Source organism: Ascaphus truei, chromosome 3, assembly GCF_040206685.1.
Source record: "Ascaphus truei isolate aAscTru1 chromosome 3, aAscTru1.hap1, whole genome shotgun sequence".
NCBI classification, from domain to species: Eukaryota; Metazoa; Chordata; class Amphibia; order Anura; family Ascaphidae; genus Ascaphus; species Ascaphus truei.
The window spans coordinates 426,690,424-426,704,114 of NC_134485.1; the positions used below are offsets into that span (position 1 = coordinate 426,690,424).

The 13,691-nt window shown below is 48.7% G+C and overlaps 1 protein-coding gene across 4 annotated transcripts in view; it reads right to left on the reverse strand.

Annotated features, from left to right (window-relative positions):
* The window catches only part of LOC142490469 (secreted frizzled-related protein 2-like), a 29,050-nt gene extending 15,598 nt beyond the window's left edge, over positions 1–13,452 (reverse strand). The window contains exons 1-2 of one of the 4 annotated variants that reach the window (XM_075592802.1): positions 13,298–13,452; positions 5,776–6,112 (exon numbers count right to left, since the gene is read on the reverse strand). The gene's annotated coding sequence lies outside the window, so the exon portion shown is untranslated. Of the gene's footprint in view, positions 1–5,775; positions 6,113–6,449; positions 6,635–13,297 lie in introns of those variants that run through there. The other 3 variants (XM_075592801.1, XM_075592803.1, XM_075592804.1) reach the window with 3 other exon arrangements.
* Positions 13,453–13,691: the final 239 nt, after the last annotated feature.

Consider the following 13,691-nt stretch of genomic DNA (forward strand, 5'->3'; position numbering starts at 1 on the left):
ATTATTTCATATAGCGCTCTTCTCCCAATGGGACTCACAATTACAGTATTATTTCATATAGCGCTCTTCTCCCAATGGGACGCACAATTACAGTATTATTTCATATAGCGCTCTTCTCCCAATGGGACTCACAATTACAGTATTATTTCATATAGCGCTCTTCTCCCAATGGGACTCACAATTACAGTATTATTTCATATAGCGCTCTTCTCCCAATGGGATGCACAATTACAGTATTATTTCATATAGCGCTCTTCTCCCAATGGGACTCACAATTACAGTATTATTTCATATAGCGCTCTTCTCCCAATGGGACGCACAATTACAGTATTATTTCATATAGCGCTCTTCTCCCAATGGGACGCACAATTACAGTATTATTTCATATAGCGCTCTTCTCCCAATGGGACTCACAATTACAGTATTATTTCATATAGCGCTCTTCTCCCAATGGGACTCACAATTACAGTATTATTTCATATAGCGCTCTTCTCCCAATGGGACTCACAATTACAGTATTATTTCATATAGCGCTCTTCTCCCAATGGGACTCACAATTACAGTATAACACTCGGTACGCAGCACATAGGATTGTTACAGACACTTACACTATGGTTTTGGTGCTTGAGGCACAGGGAGATAAAGTGAGTTCCCCAAGGTCACAAGGAGCCGACACCGGGAATAGAACCAGGTTCCTCTGCTTCAAACGCAGTGTCACTGTCAGTGACTTTACTCACAGGGCGCTCCTTCTCCCATTAACACTTTGTCTGCCCATTCTCCTGTCCGCTGTAAAACCTCAGACAGTATTGTATGTATTGTATGTCTTTATTTATAGAGCGCCAAAAGTGTACTCAGCGCTTCACAAAGAATACAGCACAGGGAATTATAATTATACAATAAGTGCAGCAAAATCAGACCATAGGAAAGGAAATCCCTGCCCCGGAGAGCTTACAATCTAAGAGGTTTAATGGGAAACTTAAACCTCTTAGATTGTAAGCTCTTCAGTATAAGATGCTTTGGTTTGTTTCATATTTAGAATAGCAGTGATGAGCGGGGTTAGTCCCAGAAAATGGTAAGATTATTTGCTACAACAGAATTAGAAAAAGTCCTCGGACCCTGTTATATGGAGCACTCCAGTGGGTGAAGAAACAACTAAGTAAAACTATAACTTAATTAAACAAGTTTAAAAAAAAAGAAATCTTACAGTAGGTTGGACCAGTGATTTTCAACCGGGGGTCAGCGAGCACCCCTCAGAGGTTCCGCGAGCACCCCACAGGGGTTCCGTGAGCACCCCTCAAGGGGTCAGCGAGCACCCCTCATGGGTTCCGCGAGCACCCCTCAGGGGTTCCGCGAGCAACCCTCAGGGGTTCCGCGAGCACCCCTCGGGTTCCGCGGCCGCCAGGGGGAAGGGAAGCTGGGATAACTCTCCCAGCTGTTCCGGACCCAGCGGAGCGGTGGCACCCCCACATAGCAGTGACCTGGCAAGAGCAGCCGCCCGTCACTTCTATCTGTCCTCTTCTGCCGTCAACTTCCGGCTGACAGGAGGGAGAAGAAGCTTCAGCGGGGGCTCTCAGCACTGGCTCCCTTAAAGAGCCAGTGTGTGTCTGTGTGTGTTTCTGTGTGTGTGTTTGTGTGTGTTTCTGTGTGTGTGTTTGTGTGGGGGAGAGCGAGTGTGTCTGTGCGGGGGAGCAGGAGAGGGAGAGCGCGTGTGTGTGTCTGTGTGGGGGATGGGGAGAGAGAGTGTGTGTGTGTGGGGGGGGGGGGGGAGAGAGAGTGTGTCTGTGTGTGTATGTGGGTGGGAGGGGGAGAGTGTGTGTCTGTGTGGGAGGGGGAAAGTGTGTATCTGTATGGGGGAGGAGAGAGAGTGTGTCCCTGTCTGTGTGAGGGAGAGTGTGTATGGGGGGGGGGGGGAGAGAGTGGGTCTTTGTGTGTGCATGTGGGTGGGGGGGGGAGGAGAGAGTGTGTGTGTGAGGGAGAGTATGTGTGTGTGTGTCTGTGTGGGGGAGGGGGAGAGAGAGAGTGTGTGTGTCTGTATGGAGGAGGAGGAGAGAGTGTGTCCCTGTGTGTGTGTGAGGGAGAGGGAGTGTGGGGGTGGGTGGGGGGGAAGGGGGAGAGAGAGTAAATGAGAAAGTGTGGAGGAGAGTCAGCGTAAGGGGAGAGTGTGAGGGGGGAAAGACACGAGAGATGAGGGGGGGGGCGAGAGAGATGGGAGGGTGAGGGGGCGAGAGAGACGGGAGGGCGAGGGGGGAGCGAGACACGGGAGAGCGAGAGATGGGAGGGTTGGGGTGAGAGATGGGAGGGTATATACAGTACAATGATACGCACAGGTATATACAGTACAATGATACGCACAGGTATATACAGTACAATGATACCCACAGGTATATACAGTACAATGATACCCACAGGTATATACAGTACAATGATACCCACAGGTATATACAGTACAATGATACGCACAGGTATATACAGTACAATGATACGCACAGGTATATACAGTACAATGATACGCACAGGTATATACAGTACAATGATACCCACAGGTATATACAGTACAATGATACCCACAGGTATATACAGTACAATGATACGCACAGGTATATACAGTACAATGATACGCACAGGTATATACAGTACAATGATACGCACAGGTATATACAGTACAATGATACCCACAGGTATATACAGTACAATGATACCCACAGGTATATACAGTACAATGATACCCACAGGTATATACAGTACAATGATACGCACAGGTATATACAGTACAATGATACGCACAGGTATATACAGTACAATGATACGCACAGGTATATACAGTACAATGATACCCACAGGTATATACAGTACAATGATACCCACAGGTATATACAGTACAATGATACCCACAGGTATATACAGTACAATGATACCCACAGGTATATACAGTACAATGATACCCACAGGTATATACAGTACAATGATACCCACAGGTATATACAGTACAATGATACGCACAGGTATATACAGTACAATGATACGCACAGGTATATACAGTACAATGATACCCACAGGTATATACAGTACAATGATACGCACAGGTATATACAGTACAATGATACGCACAGGTATATACAGTACAATGATACGCACAGGTATATACAGTACAATGATACGCACAGGTATATACAGTACAATGATACCCACAGGTATATACAGTACAATGATACCCACAGGTATATACAGTACAATGATACGCACAGGTATATACAGTACAATGATACCCACAGGTATATACAGTACAATGATACCCACAGGTATATACAGTACAATGATACCCACAGGTATATACAGTACAATGATACGCACAGGTATATACAGTACAATGATACGCACAGGTATATACAGTACAATGATACCCACAGGTATATACAGTACAATGATACGCACAGGTATATACAGTACAATGATACCCACAGGTATATACAGTACAATGATACCCACAGGTATATACAGTACAATGATACCCACAGGTATATACAGTACAATGATACCCACAGGTATATACAGTACAATGATACGCACAGGTATATACAGTACAATGATACGCACAGGTATATACAGTACAATGATACCCACAGGTATATACAGTACAATGATACCCACAGGTATATACAGTACAATGATACCCACAGGTATATACAGTACAATGATACCCACAGGTATATACAGTACAATGATACCCACAGGTATATACAGTACAATGATACGCACAGGTATATACAGTACAATGATACGCACAGGTATATACAGTACAATGATACGCACAGGTATATACAGTACAATGATACCCACAGGTATATACAGTACAATGATACCCACAGGTATATACAGTACAATGATACGCACAGGTATATACAGTACAATGATACCCACAGGTATATACAGTACAATGATACCCACAGGTATATACAGTACAATGATACCCACAGGTATATACAGTACAATGATACGCACAGGTATATACAGTACAATGATACGCACAGGTATATACAGTACAATGATACCCACAGGTATATACAGTACAATGATACGCACAGGTATATACAGTACAATGATACCCACAGGTATATACAGTACAATGATACCCACAGGTATATACAGTACAATGATACCCACAGGTATATACAGTACAATGATACCCACAGGTATATACAGTACAATGATACGCACAGGTATATACAGTACAATGATACGCACAGGTATATACAGTACAATGATACCCACAGGTATATACAGTACAATGATACCCACAGGTATATACAGTACAATGATACCCACAGGTATATACAGTACAATGACACACGTGTGCTGTAATGCTCACTTTCTCATCACTGGGGAGAAGTCATTTAATAGTGAGCACAACAGCCTAACCGCTGACCAATACTGTCCTCTTATTTTTTTGGCTGCGGACATGGTGCCGCAGTCCGTGCGGAGGTGCGCGGAGGCCGAGGAAAAGCGGGTGCTTTCCCTGGCCATACCAGACGGGCCGTGGGGGGCGTTCCAGGTGGCGTCACGGAGCTGGTTGTGTAACACAGTTTAACTGATTTCTCACGCAACGCGCGCCCCCTCCCGCTTCCGCGCACACTCCGCACGGAAGCAAACACTGCCTTAAGGCAGTCTGTTTGCTCAGCGTGCGGACGCACCCACGGGGTCTGAGGTACCATGTCCGAGACCTTATCAAGCTTTCTACACTATCAGCACCAAGTGGCTGTTGCCAGTAGCCACTGCAAACAGTAACCATGTAATACAGCTGCTACGGTAGCAATCCCAAAAAGGTACCATACAACTCAATGGACGTTTAGTGAATAATTACAACATAGCCCCTGTCTGGCTGACAGCAATTACAGACCAGCCACCCGCTGCGGGGGTGTCACACGTCTATCTTTGGATCTGGTGGTTTCTAAGTCAACAATTACACTGACAAGTGGTTTAAACAAAGAATACATTTGTGATTCACTGCTTTGGGCTGCCTCTTACAAAACCACTTTTCACTTACAATATTCCCTTAATATTGTGTTTGGGATCATGAATACGCGAATCCCTGCTGCCGTTCAGTGATAACACTAGAACGAGTGGTGATGTTCAGAGGAGCTGCGTGTGCATTTCCACACATTGTTCTCTGCGTACTAGTGTCGCAGGGCACACACTTTACATACAGTCCTTGCTTAGTAATGAGCCATCTTGAAGCCTTCACTTACAGTATTTTGTTAATAATAATAGCATGTTCTTGTATAGCGCTGCTTGTTGTACGCAGCGCTTTACAGAGACATTTTGCAGGCACAGGTCCCTGCCCCGTGGAGCTTACAATCTATGTTTTTTTGGTGCCTGAGGCACAGGGAGATAAAGTGATTTGCCCAAGATCACAAGGAGCCAACATCAGGAATTGAACCTGGTTCCCCTCAGTGCCAGTCAGTGTCTTTACTCACTGAGCCGCTCCTTATTTCAGGGGAGATCCTGGAAAAAGCCATATATACAACGATATATAAAGTACACACACACAAAGAGATATAGACATATAGAGACACACACACAAATAAAGATGGAGAGAAATGTGCCTTTCAAAGATTATTTCCCACTTACAGACAAGTCAGCTCTCACCGATTTGGGAGGCTCTGTGTTATAGACATAAATGGACTCTCACTGATAAAGGAATTTCCCAGTTTTTGGGCTCCAGAACCTGCAGCTCTTGTGGTATTTTGGTCCTTGGGGAGTGGACATCTCTGCACTTACCTCTCTAAGCTGCGACGTCAATGTTCTCCAGGGATCTTCCGGTATAAAACGCTTTGAACAAGAGTATTTTACTAGCTGTGCCAGAAGAACTTGCCGGGATTAATCCAGGTACCTTTGGAGGCCTTTCGTTTAACGCAGTAACAGCTGAGCTACTCTGGTTTCATAGAAAAATCAGAGAACATGACATCTCGGTGACACAATCAGAGAGACAGCGGTTGCTTCCAAGCTGTGGCCACCACCAGTCTCCAGTCGGACACCCAACTGAAGAGTTTGCCCGGTTCCAGTTCGTGTTCCAGGAGGATGTCTCTTCAGATGAAGAAGCGCTCAACTGGGCTCCCTGCAAAGAGTAGAAGACCTGTCGTTAACGCGCTGGGGAGACCCCAGCTTGAGAACAAGCGCCAATTACTCCTACAACCAATGTTATCTGGCAGTTCCCACTGCCCTAAAAACTACAGCACACCATGAGCTTCACTACCGCCTACTACGCCTCATGTTCAAAAAGGAGTGTCGCTTCCAGATCTTTTCCTTGGAAAAATGCATGCACCACATTAAGTCCTCGCTAAGAAATGTAAAGCTGGGGGATTTTCCAACACAAGTTGCAAAAGGCTCCAAGCTCAGCCACTTTTAAGCCATGCAAAGACCCCTGCGATGTTCACTGGGCAGCAAGAACAAACCTCGTCTGCTTTGCTTTTGTAAGGAGACGCTTATCCCCAGGAAATGACAAGCTGCACCAGGAAAGGTTCCAGCACAGAGATGTGTTGTGTCTTGAATGTACAGCTGCTGGAATGGCAGGTTTACACAGGGGTGATGTAAAAACCCAGCCGGTAATTACTGTAGGTCTTTCTTCCCACAGCACATTGGTTTCTGTGGGGCTCTGAATTGCCTGCAGGCAGCAGCTATAAATTCCCCGGGATTAGTGTCAGAAATATTCATGTTTCAGGCAGGGTGGAAATTAAACGAAACGAACAAAAATCTGAGCGTCCGGTGGGTCAGAGAACGAAAAAAACAAACATTGGGTCGCTAGCCCCTCTTGCGGGAAAAGGGTTAATGTAGTTTTTGATTGTGAGCTTCTTGGATCAGGAATAATACTATTTCATATAGCACTTTTCTCCCAATGGGAGCGCGTCACAATGACAGTATAGCGCGTGGTACACAGCAAGACACAGTCCCTGCCCAGAGGAGCTTACACTCTATGATTTTGGTGCCTGAGGCACAGGGAGATAAAGTGACTTGCCCAAGGTCGCAAGGAGCGGACTCCGGGAAGAACCTGCATGCGTCCCGCCCGACTAGCAATGCTGTGATATAGATTTTCTTGTACCTTTAATTGCGATGGGCTTTCACTCTCTTGCTGTACGATGTGTTGCCGCATACTATAAGCAAGTGATAAGAACAATGAAAGTGCCGAGGCGGCCATAAGAAAATAAAGAATGTATGAGTATGAACTTTCTGTGTATTAAATAAAAAGATGGCTGCCCACATGGAAATGGACCGAACGCCACTCAGTACCCAAGTCCTCACATACAAGTCCTCATATATATTGGTTTATTTTAAAATCAGATGAAGAAAAATTCCTAATCTAGTCTGATCACAGAATTCACCGCGAAATCATCCAACAGCTTTCTGATTAAATCATTATAAAAACATTGTGACGGTTCTCATGTCAGCTGCAAACAGTGTCCGAAAATCAAAACCGTGACCCGCTCAATGACCAACGTCGTGTAGTACACAACTCATACCAAATGTGTTAGGACTAAGTTATGGGTTTTATAGAGAAGTTATTAAGGAGAAATAGCCGTGTTAGTCCAGTGGCGATAGTGCGGGGTATATTAAAGTATGAAACAAATGCATTATGTATCCCCTACTTACAGGGGTCGGGGGTTTATAAAAGCAGACTGGGGACATTTTGTAACCCCCGTGTGCCGATCCCTGAATGTCGCACAGAGCCTCAGGCGCAATAGGAAGTCGGAGAGGGATCCACTGGTAATCCCCCCCTCACATACCTCGGGGACCAGAATGTCTGCTGGCACAGACAAGACAATCAAGAGCTTAAAACCACTCCGCCAACAAATATATGGCATCTTTATTTCTTTCCAACAGGGGAAACATTTCAAAATGAGGCGTTCCGATCAGCGCGTAAACTGGAAAACAAGTGCGGTGTGTACAGGGGGGGGGGGGGGGAAACTCATCAAATCGGGTCAATACAACTGCAAATGTGTCCAGTCCCAGCTCTGCGCAGTAAATGTGGAACAGACAGGCTCTGTGTGTCAGACAAATACACGCAGGGAAAATGCCTGAAGGTCAAAAGTGAAACGTTATAGCGATGTTTGTGTTGGCCCTGGTAATGTTTTCGGAGGCACAGACCGTGAATGACTAGTTTGCCATCTGCTGCTTGGTACCTATCACCTTACTATGGGGGGGCTCAGGACTGCGGCCCATGCAGCTCAGTTTTACATGTGTCAGGCTAGGTAAACATGAGTGGGTTTCCCGCACACAGTAGGGGGGAGAATGCAGTGTGTGTTTTGTTACTGCAATTGGGAAACAGTGTGTTTCACACAGAGTCACTAATGCCAGTCTCTAAGAGAGAGAGAGCAACGGTATAAATGTGTGAATATTTGTAGGATATTGCGATTTAAGATGTAAAATTGTGCAGGATTGTGCTTCTCCACCCCTGGGGAAAAAATAAACCTTCAGCCCAATGGAAGATGAAGAGATGTCCTGTATTTCCAGCTTCTGACCCTCAAAACAGTGTATGTGTGTGAGAGAAACCCCTATTGGGAGACCCCAAAAGGTTACATGGCGTGTAGGGATGTGGCGTGTAGAGATGTGGCGTGTAGGGTTGTGGCGTGTAGGGATGTGGCGTGTAGGGATGTGGCGTGTAGGGATGTGGCGTGTAGGGTTGTGGCGTGTAGGGTTGTGGCGTGTAGGGTTGTGGCGTGTAGGGATGTGGCGTGTAGGGTTGTGGCGTGTAGGGATGTGGCGTGTAGGGATGTGGCGTGTAGGGATGTGGCGTGTAGGGTTGTGGCGTGTAGGGATGTGGCGTGTAGGGTTGTGGCGTGTAGGGATGTGGCGTGTAGGGATGTGGCGTGTAGGGATGTGGCGTGTAGGGATGTGGCGTGTAGGGATGTGGCGTGTAGGGATGTGGCGTGTAGGGATGTGGCGTGTAGGGATGTGGCGTGTAGGGTTGTGGCGTGTAGGGTTGTGGCGTGTAGGGATGTGGCGTGTAGGGTTGTGGCGTGTAGGGATGTGGCGTGTAGGGATGTGGCGTGTAGGGATGTGGCGTGTAGGGTTGTGGCGTGTAGGGATGTGGCGTGTAGGGTTGTGGCGTGTAGGGATGTGGCGTGTAGGGATGTGGCGTGTAGGGATGTGGCGTGTAGGGATGTGGCGTGTAGGGATGTGGCGTGTAGGGATGTGGCGTGTAGGGATGTGGCGTGTAGGGTTGTGGCGTGTAGGGTTGTGGCATGTAGGAATGTGTGTTGTGGCGTGTAGGGATGTGGCGTGTAGGGATGTGGCGTGTAGGGATGTGGCGTGTAGGGTTGTGGCGTGTAGGGATGTGGCGTGTAGGGTTGTGGCGTGTAGGGATGTGGCGTGTAGGGTTGTGGCGTGTAGGAATGTGGCGTGTAGGGTTGTGGCATGTAGGAATGTGTGTTGTGGCGTGTAGGGATGTGGCGTGTAGGGATGTGGCGTGTAGGGATGTGGCGTGTAGGGATGTGGCGTGTAGGGTTGTGGCGTGTAGGGATGTGGCGTGTAGGGATGTGGCGTGTAGGGTTGTGGCGTGTAGGGATGTGGCGTGTAGGGATGTGGCGTGTAGGGATGTGGCGTGTAGGGATGTGGCGTGTAGGGATGTGGCGTGTAGGGATGTGGCGTGTAGGGTTGTGGCGTGTAGGGATGTGGCGTGTAGGGATGTGGCGTGTAGGGATGTGGCGTGTAGGGATGTGGCGTGTAGGGATGTGGCGTGTAGGGATGTGGCGTGTAGGGATGTGGCGTGTAGGGATGTGGCGTGTAGGGATGTGGCGAGTAGGGTTGTGGCGTGTAGGGATGTGGCGTGTAGGGATGTGGCGTGTAGGGATGTGGCGTGTAGGGATGTGGCGTGTAGGGTTGTGGCGTGTAGGGTTGTGGCGTGTAGGGATGTGGCGTGTAGGGATGTGGCGTGTAGGGATGTGGCGTGTAGGGATGTGGCGTGTAGGGATGTGGCGTGTAGGGATGTGGCGTGTAGGGATGTGGCGTGTAGGGTTGTGGCGTGTAGGGATGTGGCGTGTAGGGTTGTGGCGTGTAGGGATGTGGCGTGTAGGGATGTGGCGTGTAGGGTTGTGGCGTGTAGGGTTGTGGCGTGTAGGGATGTGGCGTGTAGGGTTGTGGCGTGTAGGGATGTGGCGTGTAGGGTTGTGGCGTGTAGGGTTGTGGCGTGTAGGGTTGTGGCGTGTAGGGTTGTGGCGTGTAGGGATGTGGCGTGTAGGGTTGTGGCGTGTAGGGTTGTGGCGTGTAGGGATGTGGCGTGTAGGGATGTGGCGTGTAGGGTTGTGGCGTGTAGGGTTGTGGCGTGTAGGGTTGTGGCGTGTAGGGTTGTGGCGTGTAGGGATGTGGCGTGTAGGGATGTGGCGTGTAGGGATGTGGCGTGTAGGGATGTGGCGTGTAGGGATGTGGCGTGTAGGGATGTGGCGTGTAGGGTTGTGGCGTGTAGGGATGTGGCGTGTAGGGATGTGGCGTGTAGGGATGTGGCGTGTAGGGTTGTGGCGTGTAGGGATGTGGCGTGTAGGGTTGTGGCGTGTAGGGATGTGGCGTGTAGGGATGTGGCGTGTAGGGTTGTGGCGTGTAGGGATGTGGCGTGTAGGGATGTGGCGTGTAGGGTTGTGGCGTGTAGGGTTGTGGCGTGTAGGGATGTGGCGTGTAGGGATGTGGCGTGTAGGGATGTGGCGTGTAGGGATGTGGCGTGTAGGGATGTGGCGTGTAGGGATGTGGCGTGTAGGGTTGTGGCGTGTAGGGATGTGGCGTGTAGGGATGTGGCGTGTAGGGATGTGGCGTGTAGGGTTGTGGCGTGTAGGGATGTGGCGTGTAGGGTTGTGGCGTGTAGGGATGTGGCGTGTAGGGTTGTGGCGTGTAGGGTTGTGGCGTGTAGGGTTGTGGCGTGTAGGGTTGTGGCGTGTAGGGATGTGGCGTGTAGGGTTGTGGCGTGTAGGGTTGTGGCGTGTAGGGATGTGGCGTGTAGGGATGTGGCGTGTAGGGTTGTGGCGTGTAGGGATGTGGCGTGTAGGGTTGTGGCGTGTAGGGATGTGGCGTGTAGGGTTGTGGCGTGTAGGGATGTGGCGTGTAGGGATGTGGCGTGTAGGGTTGTGGCGTGTAGGGATGTGGCGTGTAGGGTTGTGGCGTATAGGGTTGTGGCGTGTAGGGATGTGGCGTGTAGGGTTGTGGCGTGTAGGGATGTGGCGTGTAGGGTTGTGGCGTGTAGGGATGTGGCGTGTAGGGTTGTGGCGTGTAGGGATGTGGCGTGTAGGGATGTGGCGTGTAGGGTTGTGGCGTGTAGGGTTGTGGCGTGTAGGGTTGTGGCGTGTAGGGTTGTGGTGTGTAGGGATGTGGCGTGTTCTTGAATGAAACAGTGATGCATTTTCTACTAACCTAGGTTTTCTTTTTTTTGTAGTTTACAACATTGGTGGGTAACATGCGGCCCCCGCAAGGGAGTAGGGGGGGTTCTCCTGTGACCCTCCCGACCACTGGCCACCCCTGCAGCCCGCTCGCCCCAGTGCAGAGGGAGTGGGGATGTTGCCGATGTGGATCGCGTTTTCTCCCCACGCCCTGAGCCGCTTAATGACCGCGCTGATCACAGGTTCCCAGTGTAAGGAGAGGAGCGGGACAGTATTCACCAGCGCGTCGCCGGCATTAAAGAGGCAATCCAAGCAAGGGTCTCCATTTCTAACCCCGGCTTCCGGAAATACTGACCTCCATAGGCGGTGCCGGTAGCTGCTCGGTTAGCAGAGTTCACATTGTGGCAGAGTTTCAAATCTCCTGCCCAATGCGGCCCAATAGGAAGCAGTGACGTCATCAGGTCCGGCTTCCTATTGGCTCACGTGACGCGGGAGCTTTAAATCCCAGCTGTGAGCGATTACCGGCCCCCCATACGGAGGGAGATCTGTACCTCCGGAAGCAGGGGGTCCCTGGAGCTAGAATTAAGGAGTTTTTTTTTAAAACTTGTTCCCTGGAGAATAAATCTTTAACTCCAATGCAAGTCAAAAAAAATAGTCTTTTTTGGGGTTTTGATCCCCAGAGCCAGAGTGTGCGGCTTTTACTGTTCCAGTACGCCCATTTTAACCTCGTGAGTTGTCTGCTGGGGGAGCCGTCACCGCGTCTGCCGAGGACACAGTCACGGAAGGGAGACCGGAGAGCCAGGACAACAGGACGTTTTCCCCTACCTGGAGAGGATTCGAACTCCGGCGCCGGCGGCAGCTTGCCGACCTGTGACGAGCTGTATGCTGCAGTGGTAACATGTACCCCAAACATGCCCTGCTTTAACTATTGGAATTTCTGTACGTGCGTATAACACCGCCCTTTCTATGTCACAATATAATGATACGTTTTACGCTATGAGAGTTGCGCGCGGTCTTTTTATCTTTTCACATATCTCCCGAGACGTTGAGCCACCGACCTTTCTCAGCAGCAGACTCTCTCCTGTTATTGTGTAAGGTTATTTTTACATTGCTTACACAGTCACAGACTTGTCATTTACTTAACCTTCGTGCACTTGTATTATTGTCTTCACTGATATTATACAGTTATTAGTCTTTTATAAATTAAGGATCACTATTTTCAGCACAATTTGGTGCCCAGTGTTATTTTCTGTGCCAGAACTGTCTTTTACATACATGGCAAAGCATTGTATGTATTTCTAATGTCCTGTTTGCGGAACACAAAGATTGTAGATTGATCCGCCTTCTTCCAGATACTGCACAGAACGGGGGATGCAGTTTCCATTATTGGCTATTTCTGGGCACGTCCTTAGACACCTTTGAACCCCGAGGGGATCCCCTCATGGATTTCAGATTGTAAGACATTGCCATTGCATACACCCACACCAATGATTTATAAAGCAACGTTCTGTTGATAATTCTGTATTATTTGCCTCCTGCTGCTGCACACAGAGGTAAGTCACTTGCCATCTCTCCCTAATTATGAGGGAAATGCCCACATCATTTATTGAACAATATATAATTTATCACTGAAAAATGTTCCCCGTATTTTGTTTTGGGTTCAGAGCAGGGGTTCTCAACTCCAGTCCTCAACAACCCCCCCCAACAGGTCAGGTTTTAAGGATCTCCTTGCTTCAGCAAACAGTGCCTGATTGAGCCACCTGTGCTGAAGCAGGGATATCCTAAAACATGACCTGTTGATGGGGTTTCAAGGACTGGAGTTGAGTACCTCCCGCATGAAGAGATCGCCCATATTTTTCTACAATTTCTCCCTGAAAAAGGTTTCCCGTGTTGGTCAGCGCGGTAGGAAACATTTTGCCAGCAGAAGGTGAAGTGCAGACACCTACCTGGGAGCGCGAAGCCTTCACACCTTATCAGTCCAGGTGCAGCCAGTGGGAGAACGTTACTCCTTATCCCGGGCTTCCTCTCGTGGGTTTTCGTGCCAGCGCTCCTGGCACATGCAGCTCTCCTTTTGAATAGGAAATGCCAGGCTGTCGCCTCATGCAGACAGATCGAGCTTCCTCATTTACCCGGGATACTCCCTGATTAACTGTAAAATGGATCAATTTACTCATTTTCTCCCTCGTAAATGTCAAAGTGATCTACATCTCCAGCCCGCCTGATAGGAGCTTTCGCTGGTTGTGTCCCAAGACAGACAGCAATTAAAGAGGCAATCCAAACAGCTTACATTTTTCTTTAAAAAATATATATATATTTTGCTTTAATATCTGCAGCCTTTCA